Source organism: Larimichthys crocea, chromosome XII (assembly GCF_000972845.2).
Source record: "Larimichthys crocea isolate SSNF chromosome XII, L_crocea_2.0, whole genome shotgun sequence".
Taxonomy (NCBI): domain Eukaryota; kingdom Metazoa; phylum Chordata; class Actinopteri; family Sciaenidae; genus Larimichthys; species Larimichthys crocea.
The window spans coordinates 11574929-11595754 of record NC_040022.1 but is presented as its reverse complement, the minus strand read 5'-3'; the positions used below and the strand labels follow the sequence as shown (position 1 = coordinate 11595754).

Here is a 20826-nt window from a genome sequence, read left to right as displayed (position 1 = left end):
TGTGTGTGTGTGTGTGTGTATATATATGTGTGTATATATATATATACGTACGTAGTAATACTGTGTTATTATTAGACTTGTTATATACGTTTGTTTTGGGTTAGGCTATTTAGCCTATGGTCACTGTTTAAATCAACAACATCTAGGCTATTCTGTCCTCACTGTACATAATTACTGAAGCGTCCATTGCACCTGGCCTAAAATACGTGCGTGCCTTAAATACCTGCATAACAAAAGGTTTCCAAAGAGCTGTTCATCACCAGGTATTCTCCCTGTTTAAATGGCGTCTCACAACGATCAAACCGTGATCAAATATTCAACAGGATGTATTATTGCTGTTGTTATTCTTCAATTCTTTGCAAATGGAGGCACCGCTGCAGCGGAATACACAGACTTTTAGAGAAAAATGCTCGTCTCTGCAGCGAACGGTTTTAGTAACTTTTTTAAGGGTCAGTTTGTTGTTTACATGCAGATAAACGAGAGAGAGGCGCGAGCACAAGAGAAGAGACGCTCCTGTAATTATGCAAAGACTCGGGGATGGACATAGATTAATCGCGCCAATCAAACAGCTGATTGCGCCAATGCCAGCCGGCATTAGCGCGATCAGCTGTTTCTCTGAGTAAACAAAGGCAGCTGTCCAGGTGGAAGCGGCATTTTAAAAAACACGAGAAAAACTCAAAAACTCTCTAAAACAACATTGCTAGAGAGATCAGGACTCCAAAGAGTTACAGCGAAGAAAACAAAAACGAACAAAGGAGAAAAAAGTCAAAAAGCGACCTGAGAGGCTGGAACAGCTTTGAGAATAGATTAATGGTGATATTTTTTTTTCATCGCCCGATAAGAGTCTCACCTTAACGCAGCACGTTAATGCAGATAACGGCCCACCACGAGTAAAGACAGAACAGCCTAGATGTTGTTGATTTGGTGAATGCTGACATGTTAGATATAAACACCTTAAATTTAATTTCAATTCATGAACACGCTCAAATCATAAGGCTACTGTATAGTATGCAGTAGTCAAACCAGCTGCATTTTCCGCTCTGTGATCTGTGACACTGGGAGACCAAAAAGCCCATTACTGCAACGAGAATGCTAACGAGGTGTGTAAGCTACGTCATCTCCAGGTAGAACAACTGTAAAAAAAGTTCTGTGAGAGAAGCGCCATCTCCCGGTCATACCCTGTAATTACATGAATGGGTGGAGTTACAGTAAAAAATAGACACGCCCAGGAGAAGGAGGGGGGTCACTCCAGTCACGGAACTTGGCTGGCAGCCGGCTGGAAGTCGGCTGGCAGCCGGCTGGCGTTCGGCTTGAACGGGAACTTTTAAGTTGCTACTACTGTATACAGAGCAGTTGTTCCTAAAGCAGGTAAGCTAAATGTGCATAAGAAATGTCTTAGCATGTGTTCAGGATTTTTTTTTAACCTAACAAACCTCTGTTGCTAACACTTTAGCTCTATTTCAAAATGGTATTTCACACAGTACACTATTACTTAAAGAATAAATACTTTCATATGAATAATGCATCAAATGAGTACATGTGAAAAGGGTCGGTCAGACAGACAATTATCACCTCATTCTGCTGTTTATGCAGTTTGTCTCAGGTCTACAGAGCGTTTTATTGTCTTTCAGCTCAATTTTTCTGCAGCTTTACTGTTCTGAATTTAAATACTTCATGAGCTGCTTTAATGATAAAATTAATAACTATTATTATTACTATTATTAACTATTAGAGACAAAATTCATCACCTCTTGCCCTTAAACAGACACTGATCTGTCTTCTTACACAGCAAGTTTGGAAACAGCTGTAAAACCTGATATATGTTCAGACTGTTTTTCTCCCATCGACCTTCATTAAATAACTTTAATCATTTCTGTCAACCTGTCTCTTTAGACCCCATCCCAACCAGGCTGCTCAGGGATGTTTTACCTCTAGTTAGTCATTCTTTATTGGATACGATTAATCTGTCTTTATTATCAGGATATGTACCACAGACCTTTAAAGTAGCTGTAATTAAACCTCTTCTTAAAAAGCCCACTCTAGACCCAGAGGTCTTAGCCAACTACAGACCGATATCAAACCTTCCCTTTCTGTCTAAGATACTTGAGAAAGCTGTAGCTAATCAGCTGTGTGACTTTCTCCATAACAATAGTCTATTTGAGGATTTTCAGTCAGGATTTAGAGTGCATCATAGCACAGAGACCGCATTAGTCAAAGTTACAAATGACCTCCTAATGGCATCAGACAAAGGACTCATCTCTGTACTTGTCCTGTTAGATCTTAGTGCCGCATTTGACACCATTGACCGTCACATCCTAGAGACTTGAACATCTAATTGACGGAACCGGAACCGCACTAAGCTGGTTTAAATCTTATTTCTCAGTTTGTTCATGTTAATGATGAATCCTTCATGCACACCAAAGTTAGACATGGAGTTCCACAAGGTTCTGTGCTTGGACCAATTCTATTGACTTTTTATGCTTTCTTTAGCAAACATTACTGTATTAGGAATCACTCCATTGACTTTGACTGTTATGCCAATGTGGAGGAGGGCCTGGTGCATCAGCTGCAGATCTCTGGATCTCTTTGCATTTGCATTCCCGTCATTCCAACACAGTGGTCTCAGTTAATTAGGCTGCAGGGTTTTTGTGTTGTTTTTCTGTGTTCAATATGCAAATAATAAAATGCCCATCAGATTCTCAGAGCCTGCCATGATGAATATTTGTTGACCATTTCCACTAAAATCTGAATGTGACGCTTGACTGCTTCAAGAAAGTTAACACAACTTGAAGAGGGCAACAACTATGGACATTGTTCATTCATACTCCTCTCTTCTGCGTGGGAACTCCACTTCATTTCTATCCATTGAAAAAGTGGAAAGGAAACTGCGGCTTTAGAAAAGCCTTTCTGGCGCCGCTGCTCCGCCATCTTGGCTCAAATCGTATAGGCCTCAGTGGCGCATCCAGGGCAACGTCTTGGCGCCAAAATGGAGGACAGTGGAACAGTTTCATAAGCGCCGTGTAGGAGTGGCTTCGTTTACTGGATGCTCCTTGGAGCTGAACGTCTAGGCACACGGGCGACAGTGGTCGGAAAAAATACAACCAACGGACTGGAAAGTGTTACCGAGCCGAGCAGACAGAGACGGAGACTGAAGCCTCTGGTCGTACAGTGAAGACTTTGAGCCGCATCCCTGAACATACCACAGTGTAACCCGTGGCTGCCCGGGAAGTGAAGCTCACTATAACCACCTGGATCAGGGCTGTAACCCGAGCCTGATGTGTACTGTTCACTGGCTGTGTGCAGGCATTTCCTCTGAGCACAGCATTGCAGGCAGTGGAGCGGTCTGAGCCGTTGTCGGACGCGGACAAGTTTGCCATCATGTTTGTTTGACAGCGACGTATGGTTTGCTGTTTGAGTCCGGAGTACGGTACCGGGAAGCGGTGGGAAAGGCGGGGCCGAGCCGTGGACTCCCAAACTGGATCATTGCGCCCCCCCTGTGCCGATTCAGTGTCAGCGACGCAGCGTTTTTTTGGGGGGCTGGGGGTCGACGAGGGAGGCATCAACTGGAATTCTGAGCCATTTCTGTGAAACTCTTTAGTGACTGCGCCGCTACGGACGACACGAGCGTTTTGTCAGTCATTTCTGTATGTCAGCTGCTCGTGGCCTTCACTTTCCCCGCTCACCTGCCTGATCAGGTTTAGGACGCACATTTTGGGGATAATTTTTTCCCCAGCCGGGGTCGGACTATGGCGGACGACGACATTCTCTTTGAAGATGTGTACGAGCTCTGTGAGGTCATTGGCAAGTAAGTGTTGCATTGCTCATTTCTTCTCTGTTTACGGTTAACGTCGCTCACCGGGACTTTCCAATTAGCTCCTCGTAATATCCCGAGTGGGTGGCACACGCGCAGATGCACGCACGCCCCAAAAGCGTGTGATATTTCCGTATGCATTAGTGTGTGTGTGTGCGCGTGTGCGCGCTGTTACTGTATTTCTGTGGAGCCACATGACGAGTTTTTATTGCTTTATTCCGAAATGAAGATAAAACCATGTGGCGGTATTCCCCACCCTCCTGCATGGTGTGTGTTAATCCAGACACACAAACACACGGTACTTGGTATGAAGCAGTGTGCTTTGACCTAGTGGCAGTTGGCAACTTGGTGCAGAGATTAAAGGGCAGGGCAGCAGATCATGAGTCATGCACGGCGCACATCTGGTCATGTTTAGTGAATGAAGGTCTCATCCAGGCTGCTTGAAATAATATCCACTGTAAGGCTGGGACGACAGCAGTGCATGTTCTGGGAATGCTTGTGCACAAAGGAGTCCAAACATTTCATCTAGGCTGTGTTTCAGTAGTCAACAATCCTTCAATCCTGATCATCAACATCAAACCCACAATAAAAAGTGTGCATAATGTTAGAGCTGCAATACACATGGGATATGAATAAAAGAGCACTGTGAATGTTTCCATGCTGCTCCTGAGAAGGCTGATAACCAAAAAGAAGTGTCCATACAGCTGTATATTTCCCTCTGATGACCCAGCCTCTCCTGTCATTAGTCTTTATACTGTGGATTCAGCTTTGTTCTGTTTAATGGCCACAATACCTGTGCCACACCTGGGACTTTCCAACTTGACCTGGCATGGTGTCATAAAGGACCTGGGGAGTGTAAGCAGAGGGGCAGACAATGCTCAGGAGACAGTCACTTTGTTTTGATGCTCAGCCGAGGCAGTCGAATGAGTGGAGGAGATGAGTTTACTGTGTTCACCGATGCATGAATAAGTGACTGTGCCATCCAAACTGCTGCTCTTGAATGAAGCACTTCATTGGGCGTACAAGCAGAAGCTCCATGTGAATCAGGAGCTTGGCAGGCCTGACAGACTCAGTCAGTCATAGCAGGCTGACTGGTTCTGGGGCTTCTGCGGTGTCACAGAGATGGTTGACTGTTTGACAGGGCGAAAAGACCTGCTCCACAGACTACATGTTTAGGCAGGCCTGAGAAATGGTGTGTACTCTTGTTATCCCACACAGTCACAAGCAGTATCTTTCCCTCTCACTCATACACAAGCACGGGGCTAAACAACTCCTACTGCTCTATCCTCCCTGTGCCTCCATGTGTAATGTAATAATATAATAATCACCATTTTTGAGAGAGAGAGAGAGAGAGAGAGAGAGAGAGAGAGAGAGAGGTCTTCCCAGGAAGAAGTCCAAAACAGTTTGAGAGACACACACAGACTCTTTCACAGACTGTCTGTGATGTTTGTCTGTCAGTGTTATCAGCTGACCTGCTCTTCTTTGCTGAGTGCTGCTGCGGCAATGCTGTGAGATTTTAACAGTATGATACCAGTGTGTCAAAGATATCAGTTTATAGAATACTTTCTATCAGTAGTATTGGTGTTATTACAATGACCCTGAATGTGGGAAATGTATATTAGAAGCAATATTTGGATTAGAGTTGTAACGATACCAAAATGAGTAACCACGATACTATACCAGACAAAGACAGTTCCGGGTATTATCGCAATACTGCAGCCTTTATTTATTATTATTATTTTTATGAACTGCAATGTATTTGTACAAGTTATAAATGCGTATTAATTACTAATGTTGTTTGGTGCATGATAAACATAATACTGGTGAAGTAAGAATTAGACTGAAACAAGTTTGAAACAACAAGTTTGTTTTTTTGAGCAAAGTTAGTGTTGCCGCTGTGTTGCAGACTCACCGCTCGGGCCCGGTACTTCTGCCACGGTGAGTGTGTTGTCTCGTGTTTGTGACTGTAAGCCGTGCGAGTGTCTGGGTGAGACAGAACTTTAAGCTTGTTGTTTGTTTTGAAGTGAATTTTTATCGAAGCAGAGCTGTCTTCATGGAGTTTATTCTTGCTGGCAGAAACACACGAACAGCCAGTCAGCTAACCAATGGGCGGGCATATACGTCATGGAGACATTTCTCTCTCTCTCTCTCTCTCTCTCTCTCTCACTCTCACTGTAACATAACTGTAAATTTAACTAACATGTATTCATCACAAAACTGTGTGTGAGTGTCCTCCATTCTCCTTAAACAGGCATTTTTATTGTTCATATCTGAAACAAAACCTGTACCTGTACTGTAGTTGTCTGGTCTTTTGTGAGACACCTGAGCTTTCTTGTTTCTCTGCTGTCTCCTCCGATGTCCCCCCTGGACCCAGATGAGAGACTGGACGTTTTAACCATTTATCCATCATGTAGCAGCCATATGTATATATGTCTATGTATATATGTCTATGGTAGCAGCCACCAGATATTTTTAATATGCGTCATCCGTTGTCATGGCTTCCGTTGTATATTGTGTATCAGGCCATTGTCTTCCCGAGGAAACGAGTTCCAGCCGCAAAAGTACCGTTTTATTGATGAGCAGGATATGACATTGCTGAGAATATTTAGGCCTAGGCCTATCATCTTGGAAATTGTAGGCCTATTAAATAAATTACTTACACAGCAGACATTCTGTTGTCATATTACGAATATTACGAGTTTTTGGACTACAGTTTTTGTAACGCCTTCTTCAAAAAAATGAAATAAATAAAAAATCTCTCCATGCGCTGCGTACCCCCTGCAGTATCTCCGCGTACCCCCGGTTGGTAAACACTGCTTTAGAGGACGCTCACTACGACCCTCTGAGCTCTGTCTGCAGCACATGTAGCATCACAGCAGAGCAGACAGTGGTGCACAGTTAGCATGTCTTCATGGTAAGTTGGAACTAGTTTGTACAATACAACAATGCAAATTTAATCAATGACTATGAATATATATATTTATGATATGATATATATGATAGATTACTAATATAACTAGAAATACACCAATGCATCGGCTGAACATCGGCATCGGCCTCCTTAACTGCCATCTGCAAATAAAGATGACATTCACTGATGGCAGTGGCCGATGATTATATGTTGATTTACATGTTGCGTGAACACTGTGCTGAGGAGAAACCTTTCTATGGAAGAATTATTCTATCTTTATTCAAGAGAGCACATTTTCAGTTTGAGAGCATGATTTCTCCTTCTCATGCTCAGATTTATTGTCCTCGTGCTCACATTTTATGCTCACACTCAAATCTAATGTGCTCGCACTCAAAACATGTCCTCTGCGCTCTCAAATTTTTTCTGCTCTCGCACAAAACAGCACGTCCTGTCAGGTTGAAGTGTCTGCACAGACTGAAGGATGTCCCGCCCTGCGCTTAAATTAGTGTGTTTCACCAGCCAATAGGGAGACAGCTGGAGTCTGGCCCAATTTTGGGTGTGTTCCTTCACAGTTTTTGGGCACTTCGCAGGGGCGGGTATATGGTCTGTTTGTAAAACTGCCTTTCTTAAAAATACACCAATTTACCATACTAGCCAGCTATTTGAATCGTCACCTATTTAAAACGCCAGTTTATTTATGTATAATTAATCTTAAATAATCCTAAAAAGACGCCAGTTTATTTATGTATAATTAATCTTAAATAATCCTAAAAAGAGTCGTTTAGACACCGTATGATTCCATTTATCGTAGACTGTTTCTAATTTTATATCAGCGGGATGTTTTATATACTATAAATACACCTGACAGTATACCTGTGTTATGGTAGCCGAGGGGTTAGGTACAGCGCCTCAGAGGGCTTTACAATCTGTACAGGGAGTGACACCCTCTGTCCTTAGACCCTCGGTTCGAGTGAGGAAAAACTTGCCCACAAAAAACCTTTAACAGGGAAAAAATGTGGAAGAAACCCCAGGAAGAGCCACAGAGGAGGGATCCCTCTCCCAGGACGGACAGACGTGCAATGGATGTCACATGTACAGGACAAATCAACAGAGACATATTGTACAATTACAATGAATGATAAAATGACAATGAATTACAAATAGGGATGTAAACGGTTAATCGACTATCAGTTAATTGTTGAAAAAAATTTAATCGATTAAATTATTAGGTTAACTGAATCTAGGGCCATTTTCCACAGGAGTTTTTTCAGTGAAATGTCATGGTGTCGTCATTTGAGGGTGCCATTCCTTAATCTAGGCCACAGCGAACGTACTTGAACGTAACGGCACACAAACATGAGGCGGTTAAAACGAAGTGGAGTCTGGGAGCATTTCAAACTAAGTAATGATGACAAAGAAGCTCAGTGTAAACTGCAGTTCTACGTTTAAGTTCACTAAGATACCACCTTCAAATACTGCCCACTCATCACTCTCAAAAATTCTGCAGGAAATTGTTCAATAGAGGCCCTCTAATTTTCCTGTCACCTTCCTCAGGGATGATTGAGGCTGTGTTCAGTACTACATGTTACTGTAAGTTTCCAGGGCTAGTAATCCTACTGTTACCTTTCTCAGAACAAGGGAGATTATAAGTGGTTTACCAGATAATTATATGTAGGCTTAATATTGTGTAGGCTAAGCCCATATTGTATAGCTTTAAAAAATATTTTATGTTGCTTAATGTTTCACATGCAACAGGTGAGCCAGTGCACAATCATTTTTTTTTATGTATTTCAGTTTTCTGTGCAGAATTTATTTTGGTTAAATGCTGTATCTGTACCGTATCCCAACTGGTACAATAAAACATTAGTTCAGGAATATAACATGCATTTTTTATTCAGTATATAAGCAATATTTTGCTTTATGTTAAAGACACCGTGAGAAATGTATGTTCTCAGGAAAAAAGCTGCTTATCAGTTAATCGTTAAATCGATAAGGTCAATCAACTAACAATTAATGAATTAATCGATAATTTGCATCCCTAATTACAAATGATTAAATAAACCCAAACTGTTGTCTCTTACTACTGTTAACTTATTAATGGAGCTCGTAGAATTGCTGAATGAAAGACATATCACACTCGAGGTTGTGATGTTGAACTGAATCACAGCGTGCTGATATTCAGTATAACAGCAGTATGTCTCATGTGATATTGTCCTATAACATCCATTGCTGTAGAGCCGATCTGCTCCACTATGAATAAAATGAAATACTCACCATTTGCATAGCTTATGGCCTAGGAGGACACCTGGGGGTGCTGCACTAAGTGCGCCTGAATGTCATTACTATGAGCCCAAGGAGGTGTGTCTTAATGTGTGTGTACGTTGTGCATGTGTCAGTTCTTGCAGTGGTGCGGTCTAGTGTGTCCCTTTCTAAGAGGTGATAGGGAATATAAGCCTGAGGCCCAACGCTGTCTCCTGTGCATGAGTCCCATTCACCCCATGGAGTGAACTGAATCACCCTGTAATCCACAGGGAATGGAATACCTACAACTTCACTGCTCCAGTGCTGCTGTTTCAGCTTTCTGTGCAAGAAATTTTGTTAAAAATGAGCAAGGTTTATGAGTGTGTGTCCCCCTCCTCCTTCTGCTTTCCTTCAGGAAGAGTAGAGTGTTTTTTTGCCAGTTTAGTTAATTATTGTATTTTAAAGGCTCTGCTAAAGTTTAGTGTGTTTCTGTGTATGCGTTGGCGTTTGCACACACTTGTGTGAAACACTGACCTACATCAGGACAGGCAGCTCCACTGCAGGAGTCATGTCTTGGTTGGGCTTGGTTTGGTAATGCTGGCTAATGTCTGAGATGCTTAGTGGCCACCCTCATTGTGCATTGATGGAGTGGCCAGAGGTCTACTAATAACCCACCCAGGCCACGCACCGGCAGACCGTGGGTCAGTAGGTTAAACACAGCTTTGTTTACATTGTCAGGTCTAAGTGTGTTTTAAAGGCAGCCTACCAAGCACTGAACTTAATGGCAGTTATGTTCACTACAGTATAGAGCAGATACTGGAGGAGAAAAATTCACACATTGTCAATATGGCAGCCGATATCAAAAGGCTGCTTTCTTAAACAAATAAAAGAACTACTTGTTCATAATATGTTCTATCATTTAACGTACACTGTCAACTAGGGATGTGCGATATGTCATCATTTACAATATATCGTCAAAAACATTCCCCACGGTAAGAATATGTCATCCCACGATAAAAACGATAAATTCCCATTGATGGCGTATGTATGTGCGCAACACACTTGCAGCCCAACACGCATATTGACAAACATGGCAGAAGGCGGAGCAGATAGACAAACATGGCAGAAGGCGGAGCAGATACGCCGGGCAGCAAGGAGCTTTTTCCTCACGCTCCGGCCGCCAATCAGACACTTGGTCAAACCTCCACAGACAGCCTGAAATGTCTCTGAAGCAGAGACTATCCAGGTGGATTCACAGACTAAACTCTGATAATCTACCTGTGTGTGTGTTCTCACTTTGTTTATTTCATGTGCCAGCTTCTAAATCTGAGTCTGACTCGCAATTTACACCGCAAAATATAATGACAGGAAGAAGTTTATTTGATTTGTCCAATGATTAGACAGTGAGCGAGCGAGCGAGAGAACTAGAGAAAAAGAACGACAGACAGACGGACAACAATAACAGAGAGCGGGCACCGGCCTCGATAAAGCTGTGATTAATCAGAGAAATAAAAAGTTATTTCCTGATTGTTTCACAGCGGTTACATTCAGTAGGTACAGACACGCCCACCACCAGCTCCCCCTAGCCTTTATTATTATTTTGGTGATAGATTTATAGTCAAAATTAGACTGAATTGGTGTTTATTTATCGTCGTTTTTATAGTTATCGCGATAAATACCAGAAATTATCAGGATACATTTTTTAGTCCATATTGCCCATCCGTACGGTCAACCAGCTCTAGAAATGAACACTGAAAATAAAAAGTCAATATATAAAAATCTAAAACATTCAGCCAGTCTTCAGCATGTGGTCAGTGATTTTTTTTTTTGTTACATAAGTGCTGGGTGCAGGTTGTTCATTTCCAAAAGAACAAATGATCAAAAGAGGTATAGAGTGTCATGTTTTTACTAGCATTGTATTGAAGTTTAAAATGCTGCTATGGTGACAGCCTTAGAGTGAAGTATAAAGCAGAAAATAGACATGGAAATACTCAAGTATGGTAGCCTACTCTAAATTGTACTGAAGTACTTTCACTTAATTTTCACCACCGTTCTCTGCTAAAGCACATATTCTCCATCAAGCTATTGAAGATTCATTCATTCAACTTTGTTCCTGTTCCATATCTGAACCATCATTTCACTGGACTGAACTTTTTTTCTTGCCTTTTGTCGTCTTTGGTTATCTTTTTTCTCTTTTAAAGTGAAACACTCACACACAATAACTTGTGGTTCACTGCTGCAACAGCACCTCTGCTATAAACCTTTAATACAATGTTATCTCTGAGGCATTAATAGCTGCAGTGTACTGGACAAGTGTAAGCATTTTCATATCACAAATAATCATATCAGAAAAATAAATACTGATATCAGCGATGGGGCAATATCTGACAATAATATAATTTGGGGTCAGTTAGAATAATAGCATTTGCTAATTGGTTTTCTGTACTGTGTGTGTGTGTGTTGTCCCTTATTAACGGTCTGCCTGGCTGGATGCAGGATGCTCCTTTAGCTGCTAGCATGCTAATCAATCCTTTTTAATTAACTCTACACTAGTTACTGAACAACACTGCAATTAAGAAATGCAAGATTTAAAGTTGTAATTCTTCAACAACGTGGCAGTGGTTGTGACTGAATTGGGTCTGTGACCTCAGGGGAATTCTCATGTGGTGTTTGGGCCTTTGGCTGCATTTTGTGTGTGTGTGTGTACGCGCTCAAGTAGCTTGTGTTATATATCTTAGCGTCTCTGTTAGAACTTGGAGAAGAAAATGTGCTGAAAAGCTGGTTCTAGCATGCTCAATTATACATAGATGATATAGCAGAAATCTGACACTCAACCACTAAAAGATGCGAGCTGCTCCCTGCGTGCAGTGAGAAGCAAAAAGGCTACATGTGGCGTATTGCAGAGTCCCTCAGAAGAACAAGCTCTGTCCAAGTCACACAATATCTACCCAGTGAAGTGCTCCCACAGCTTGCTTACCTTCATGGTTTGAGATGTCGGACTCTAAACTTAAATTCAACATTTCCTCTAAAGTGGCACTTTCCTGTCTCTGTCAGAGCTCCTAAAATTTAAAACAATGCAATGTCTTTAAACCACTGACAGTATAAACAATGCACAGCGTATGCACTTTCTGACAGAACCAAAGTTACTGTGATATGATCAGCTCAATGTCAAACATTCATTTACCTTCCTGATAAATATGGATATTTACTATTATTGCCTTTCTACTGAGATCAGTCATTTTGTCTCTAAATTGAATTTCCATAAAATCTGCTGTATCTATATGTAGCAGGAGCTCATTGGTTCTTCTTCCATTTCAAATCAAAATTTATTTGTATATTTCGACGTGTATATTTGTATTTCTTGTGTATACGAGCCTTCTGTGACAGTGAATTTCCCCAGTGTGGTATCTCATTGTAACTGTGAAACCGTGATGCTTCCATACAGTGGCTCTAAATGCCACAGGAGGATAGTCCAGCTGTGGACCATCCACTCTACCTCTCAGAGGTTTAAAGGAGTGAATTCTGGACATTTTCTACAAACGTAATTTGCAGGATCAGTTATCAAAATTGATGTTCATTAATTTTCTGCCCATTGATTTAATTATTTGTACTACTATTATAATGTTGACTGTTAAGCAGAAAAGGGCCTAAGATGTTAAACCAACTCTCTTGTCCTCCATACCTCCCCTGAGGTGCACAGGGAACCTCCTAAAGAGCGCTGAAGCCTGGCAGACGCACGCACGCACGCACGCACACACACACACACACACACACACACACACACACTCTCACACTCTCTCACACTCCCAGGGTTTGTTTATACATACATGTGTCTCTGAGTCAGGGTGGGGGGGCTGCAGGATGCGGTAGAAAATCTCCGGTAACAATTTCTCTAGTAGCCTTGATGATCTACCACGATGCGGTGACAATCTGGCAGCAGCAGCAAGATCTGATGCAGGTGTGCGCAGTCAGCTCCACAGCAAACCACACCCATCTCTGCAAAGAGAGCACATAGAGCCCAACCCCCAGCCTAAACACACCACACCCGCGCCTCAGTGGCCTATAGTGCTCTACACGACCTCCCCCCAAAAAAACATCAAGGCCATAATGACTATAATGTTATATTAAAATGTTAATATTGAAAAATGGGATGCACTAGGCTACCTGTTTCAGCCTCATATATGCCCAATGAAAATGAATGCATTTTAGTATAATGCAAATACATTAAAGAACCATACTGTATATGTGTGCTACTGAGCATTAACATGTGTTTCATGGAGCGAAAGATATGATGACTAGTTATATGACTATAAGTGAATAAGTAAATAAATATTGTAATGGTATACATGCTATGTTATGTATAACAGCACTATACAGTATAGTGCTGTCAAAATTAATGATTAATCCAAATGATTCATCAAAAATAATAATAATTCTCATAAAAAACAACAACTCAGATTTCTCTTGAGTTCTCTGCTACGAACATTTTCGCACTAGGCTACATAAATTCTCCTTGCTTACGTGTGACATGATTTGTAATGTGCAGGGGCGTTGCATCATGGACAAACCGATAGTGTTTCGGAATGGTATATATTTATACTTCTCATCCAATCACAGTCAAATTCACTCTATCGTGGAAGTGTTTTGTGAAAGATGGTACAGGAAACTTTACTTTACACGTGCTAAATAAGATGTACAGCCCCACTGCTCTCATAACATGTTCTCTAATGCAGACTGACCCACACAGTTCTACAGCAGGATGCTTTAAAGAGCTGTTCTGTTTACACTTAATATTGTTTCCAGTGAGCCTCTTATCAATTAACAGAAATATACATCAAACAAACAGCAGCAGGATTAAATAACAATCAGAGCAGCTTTTGCAGCCTTGTGACAGTTTCAGTGTGATGGGGAGCTCTCAGCTTTCTGTCATCACTACATACTGTTGAAAAAGAAGCTGTTATATATGTTAGAATACGAGATTTCAGCATTGAGGTACAATCAGGCTACATTCATGATTTTTTTACCATCAAACTAACCAAATAACTTCTTATTGATTATCATTCTAAAGTCTCAGGGCATCTCACGTGTTGACTAAACTTTAACTGAGTCTCAAAATCACGTCATAGCTCTGTGAGGAGTCCATGCTTGCTAAGCAGCTAAACTTTAGTGCCGATGCTCCGTGTTTAGATCCCGCCCTGTGTGGGTCTTTGCACTGTCATTGGTCAGGCGTGCACACACTGTAAACGATACCATTGGCTGTAGAGTGACAATCTGCCAATAAAAATCAGCCATCAGCCAACACTGTTTTTGTTCTCCTCCGATCTATGTTGATCTCATAAGTCGCCTCTGTGAAGACTGAATGACGGAACTCGAGTAACGAGGTTGTTTGAAAAATGTAAGGAGTACAAAGTACAGATAATTGGGTGAAAATGTAAGGAGTAGAAGTAAAAAGTCGGCTGAAAACTAATTACTCCAGTGAAGTATAGATACCCAAAAATTCTACTTACGTAAGGTAACAAAGTATTTGTACTTCTTTACTTGACACCTCTGGTTTTTGTTCTGAAAGGTTCTGATTGAAGTCTCAGACCTGAGCACACACAGTGCCCAAACAATGGTTGGCATTGATTACATGAAGAACGTGATTGGAAAAAAAATAAAGAAAAGAAATATGAAAAAAGAATGGATGTGAAAGTAAAGCAATACAGCGTGGAGATGATGGTAGGAAGCAGTGAATATTTGGAGGATCATCCATGCAGAGGGTTGTAACGGGCTGCGGCCACATTTAGCAGGAGCATTATGGTTGTGGTGACATATTGTCTGACAGATGGGTGACACATGCTGTGTCCCAGCCCCATTGTAAGTGCAACTGGGGCTCAGTGACAGACAGAGCAACACTCACTGTGGTGAACTACTTCAAGCTGCCACAGTATCAGAGTACAATGCACAATTAACACTTCAGTTCCTTCATTTTCTTTTCCACTCACTGCACAGTCTCTGTGCTCTCCCTCAACTTCTTCTTCAAATGTATCAATAGCAGAGGCGTCACTAGATTTTAAGGACTGGGGGGGCTTAGCCCCAAGAAGATGCACAGGATGTGAGCAAACATAGCACGTGAGCACGAAATTTGCAAACAGCTAGTAAACACTGAGAAATGATTCATTAGTATTAGTAGTTAATTATTAGTATTTATTATCAGTAAAAAATACAGTACAACAACAAACAAAGGATTGCACAGTAGCAGTATGTTTACAGCATTAACAAGAAAAAATATGGCTACAATTGCAAGTTACTTGGTGGGTGGAAGCATCAAAGAATGTCGTCTGTTTTTAAGGGTGGCAAATCGGTCTATCACTTTGTTGTGACTCAGATGCTGAAGCTCAGCTTTTTCAATTGACATGACTGCAAGACTGTGTGTGTGGCTCTTCAGCTTTACCTGTCTGGGCCCTGTGTCTCTGTCACCTAAATCAAACCCTGTAGTGGAGTGAGTTGCTGTAGTTGCTTCATAATTGTCCCTCTCTTTGTCTGTTTGCTCTCCTTCTCTCTCTGTAGTAACTTGATCTTTCTCTGCCTCTGGATCCCCTTGCTCTTTCTGACATACCCTGTTCTCCCTCAGAATCTCCTTCTGCCTGACCCTTCAAGATACACAATGAATTGAATTAATAACTGATCAACATAGAGGCGAATGCCATGACTTTTGCTTAGAACACAATAAATGTTTGCTCCCAAATATTTTGAAATCACACACACACACATAACTTGGCTTTCTCCACTTTTTAATCATTACTCTCAAATAAAAGCTCAAGTTAAATAAGTCTTATATGGTGCACCTTGACTGAAATGTTTCAGATTTCATATTCAAATTGAGTTCCATATATTTCCAAGACTGTCTGCATCACAAATGACTCTATTCTGTGAAATCCTTCAGACTCACCTTTCCAGTAGAGGTATCTCCCCTCTCACACACTGTGCTCCTCTGCCCTGACTCCTACAGGTCAATAGGGGTGATGGAGTTATTATTATTAATGTTATTATTATGATTATTATTAATGTTATTATTATGATTATTATTATAATCCACTGATAACAATCTGATAACAACACACCAGAAGGGCTCTCTGTACCGTACACTACGAAGTGATGGGAAACTGATTTATGATCACATTTAAGTCCTTAATGACAGGTTATATGATTATTTATTTAAAGTGATATGCTGGCCGCTATATATTAAATTTGTCAGGGTTTTTTGAAAAAAAAAAAAAAGACAACACCAAACTATTTAGGGGGGCTTAAGAATAATTTAGGGGGGCTGATCCGTGCCGAGTAAGTCCACGATAAACAATTTTGAAATCAGTTGAGTTGTGTTATTTAATGCCATGGCAACTAGTGTCACCCACAGAAACAGTCGAGCTACAGACCATGAGCCACAGCACCATGTTAGCTCACACAGAGAGCTAACGGACCATCAGGTTATAACACTGCTACAGCTTCATGTCGAACATTCAGCTTCACAATCGGAAACGCTAAACTTGAAACGACTTATTTTTAAAAGCTGATAACATTAACATAATATTAACATAACATTGACACAGCAGACCCGCGTCCCTGTTAAGGCAGTTTTACAGCAGGTATGATACAGTTGCACTCACAAATAGGCTCTCAGACGCAAAACGGTCCAACAAACAGCGTCACAGAAAAAGAGGAGAACATGTAAGTAGTCCGTTAAAGTGTGAACACATTCAGGACTTGGAAATTCAAACTAGACCAGTCCGTTATCGGTTAACCGTGCTGATCCTGAACCCCCAAATATGTACCACTTTAGCTCCATTGTCCACGGTGGAAAAAGTTACAGCTCATTTTTTGGCTTGAGGATGAAAAGCGTCGCTCCCAGGTGAAGCGACTAAAACATTTGATCTGACTGAGAACAGAAAAGGCGTATTTACCGCCCAAAGCAAGATGGAGACGGCGAGAAACGACACCTTTACCTGGTAGTCTTTTTGTCATGAAGAAATCTATAGCAGCCGAGCAGCAGTCGCAGTTTCCGTCGACTTCTCCCAGCGGCGTTAGTTGAGTATGTGCACAGTTACCGTGCTCTACTGGAGCGAAGCAGCAGAGCCCCGGATGATGTCACCGGGACAGGGAGGGGCCTCATAGGGACACATTTCCATAAGGGCACGGTGCCACTTCACTGACTCCACACTGACATTTCTATTCTAAAGACTTAAGGGCTGAAAGTAACGGATTACATCTACTCACCTTACTGTAAATAAGTCATATTTGGGGCGTACTTGTACTTTTATTAGTATGTAATTGTACTTGTACTTAAATAGCTATGAATAACACTATGTAATGTACACCACTGCTTTTAAAACCATCAATGGTCGCAGTTAGGCAACTTTTTGTTAAAATTCAGGGGATTTGCAGAAAGATTTCAGCTCTCTAGAATGCACAGGTGATTTATTTTGATTATTACCTGACTATGTCAAGGTTCAAGGTTCTTTATTTGCTATTTGTGAACAAACCACAGTCCAAACACATAGGAATTCTTGTGCAGGGCTCTCTTGTGGTCAACAGAAACTTAAAACAAATATAAAGTAAAATAAAATATAAAAATATAGAAAGGTATCAGCTCAAATGTGTAAACTATATACAGCATTAGGAGATAAGACACTATAGTAAGACAAAATATAAATGTATAAAGTATGGATGCCCTGTACAGAAGGTGGTGATTTGTGCATAGTAATAAATATAAACAATAAAAAGATAGAGTGGTTCTCTATCACTAGCCAGCTTGGCCGGTGATAAATGATAAATAAATCTATTTCGTGGGACGTGTGATCGTGGTTTCTATGAGAACCCGCCGGGAGCGTTTCAGAAGCGAGCGCTTAGCCCTCCAGACTCCGTTTACTTGCTCAGATTTGGACATTTTCCCGGTGGCTGGTGATAAATGATAAATAAACCTATTTCGTGGGACGTGTGATCGCGGTTTCTATGAGAACCCGCCGGGAGCGTTTCAGAAGCGAGCGCTTAGCCCTCCAGACTCCGTTTACTTGCTCAGATTTGGACATTTTCCCGGTGTATGTTCTTCTAAACATGCTTCTACATGTGTAAATATGCTACGTAGTTAATTAGTTTTGCTTTATTTTATTGTTATGTACAAAAAATGGGTCATATTAGACCCTGAATAGTATGTTTAAATGAAGTTTCTCTGTGAAAGTATGCCAGAGCAGTTAATTGTTGAAAATGTCTGTTGAAATGTACTTTTTTTCAGGCCTCCCCATTCATTCCCTATGGGAAATTTTTCGCGACTTAGAAAAGTAATAGCACTCGATTCGGGATCAAAGCGCACGTTTTGATATATAATTTGTTGGGGTCCTCTCACCGCTGCGGGCCGCATTAATGTTCGAAAAAGGGCGGAAAATGAATAATAACTAGAAAATTCCCGCAGAAATTTTGAGAGTGACGAGTGGGCTGTTGCCGGGGGTCTGTAGTCAAAAAGCACACCTCAATTAGTCCTTTTTAACATGTTTATTTAGACACAGGAGCAGCTAGCGCTGCCGCGCAAGCAATTGACATTAGCGTGTTAACAATTACCATGTCTTTGATTTTTAGTGGCTAATGTTAATTAGTATGTTAGCATTTGCATTAGTTTTAGCATTGGCCGCTAATGTTACCAGTTAGCATGTCTTTACAGCTAGCGCTAATGAGCTAGCTGCTCTGCTGTCTCTGACGTGCTAGCAATTAACATGTATTCTTACTGACTGAAAATGAGTGGCTAGCATTAACGTGCTAGCAGTTAACATTAGCATGCTAGCATTAGCATTTTATCAATGAGCATGTATTTAATTCTTAGTGTAGTGGCATTATAATCGATAGCATTAGCAGGTTACATTACCAGGTTAGCGGATTCCAATGTTAAAACATTACATTTATTTAATACTTAATGGCTAGTTATTTGGTACACCTACCTGTCTGCTGTACTAATTGTCTGTCCAATATTGGAGACAGACAACTCGCATATCAATATCATTTAGCGGGTAGCTTGTAGCATGGTTAACATGACGGGTGTTGGACATATCAACGTCCGGTGGCGAGAGGTTATGTACATTGCAGGTTGACATTAACATTTTAGTCAGGTGGGGTGATATCATGATTTACGGTTCTATGCAAGGTGTTAGGCAAATAATGCTCTTGCTGAGAAAAAAAAACGCGGAAAAAAAACAGGAGGGCTGAGGGAGGCAGTGTGTCGTTAAATGTGGTTATGGGAATTAGCATGGTATTTTAATTCTGGTTGTGGCTAATGCTAATTAACATTACAATGAATATACAAATTAGCAGTATAACAAGTAAGCAGTATTATAGGTGTAAAAATTCTTGGCTAAGGCTAATATGGCTAGCGCAAATGAACGTGCTAGCAATACTTAGCAATGTTGAGGCATTGTTCGTGTAAGGGGGTGGGGGGTTTCTTAGTGGGCTAATGCGGGGCGGGTGGGGGGTGGGTGGCGGGGTAGTGTGGTGGTTGGACGTAGTGCTAGCAATTACCATTTGGGGGGGGGGATGTAAGTGGGGGGTTGGCTTTAGGCGCGTCTATTTGTAGGCGGTGTAGGGCGAGTGTGTGGGCTTCAAGGCGGGATCGTAAGCGCTACGCGCTAGCTGCGGGCGTGTCGTGTGGCTTGCGCACCAACAGTTCTATTACCGCATTAATAGACAAATGGAGCGTAATTCTATAATTAAAACTAAAATGGGATTGAGCGTGAGCACTGGGACAGTGCGCGGCACTTACATTAGACATTTGTGCATGAGCATTATTTAATTTCTTAGTGGCTAATACTAGAGTAAACAGTAGTAGTGAGATTCCATGGGGTAGCATGTTTACATTATGATGTTTTACATAGCATGTATTCTTAATGACTAAAATGAGTGACTACATTGCGTGCTAGCAATTAACATTACAGGTGAACATAAACAGTAGTTAATCACAGTGGCGGAGGTGGGGTGAGTTGTGCGTGGTGACTTTAGCAGGTTAACAGTACAGGTTAACCAATGATCATTATTTAATTCCGTAATGCTTAATGCTATTATACAGTTAACATGTTAAACAGAAGGTAAAACATGTTAGCAATGATCATGTATTTACAAATTCTTAGGGCAAAGTGCGGGGCGTAGTACCATTAATACAGGTTGGACATATAGCAGGTTTGCAGTAACGATTTCAATATATCATGTATTTAATTCTTAGTGAGCACACAATATAAAAAATTCGGGGTGTGAACGTAGCGCATAACCGGCTACATATCATTAACATGTTAGCAAAGATCAGGTATTAGTCTTATGGCTATGTGTTAAATATCAAATTAGCGGCAGTGTTCGCACTAAGGGGTAATCGATATTCAAGGTAGGGCAGTGGGTAGAATTTGGTTGAATTAGTGGAGCCGCAGGTGTTAATTGGCTAGCAGGGTTATGTGGAAAAACACTGGGGTGCTCATCTCTGCATGACACGATTCTTGTGCACTAATTTCTATGAGTATTGGTGCCGCTAAGTGGTTAGCAGTTAAGCCAAGTGTGTCAAGAGATATACGCTCAGCGCTAACATGCTGACTAGCGTGGCTCCTCTCGCTGAACCATCTGGTCGAGAGGCCAATTGTCACCCAACCAGACGAGACTTCTGGTTGTGAGGGCCATAATGCGGATCGTGTGTGGGGTGGGGGTCTGTGCACGGCGCAGAAAAAAAAAAGGTGCTTGGCTGCGAGCAACCGTGGTTGTATCAGGTAAATAGGGTAACGGGCCTGTATTAAAGTACCCTTGAGCTGACAACGCAACCAGAGAGAGATAGGACCACAGATGTCTGAGACACACCCGCCGACAG

General features: G+C 41.4%; 1 long non-coding RNA gene across 1 annotated transcript; it reads right to left on the bottom strand.

Annotated features, from left to right (window-relative positions):
* Nucleotides 1-15164: 15164 nt before the first annotated feature.
* LOC113747016 (uncharacterized) lies at nucleotides 15165-17152 on the bottom strand. The gene is made up of 2 exons (XR_003463285.1): nucleotides 16946-17152; nucleotides 15165-15948 (listed from the first exon to the last, which is right to left on the bottom strand). It is a non-coding gene; the product is annotated as an uncharacterized LOC113747016 (long non-coding RNA).
* Nucleotides 17153-20826: the final 3674 nt, after the last annotated feature.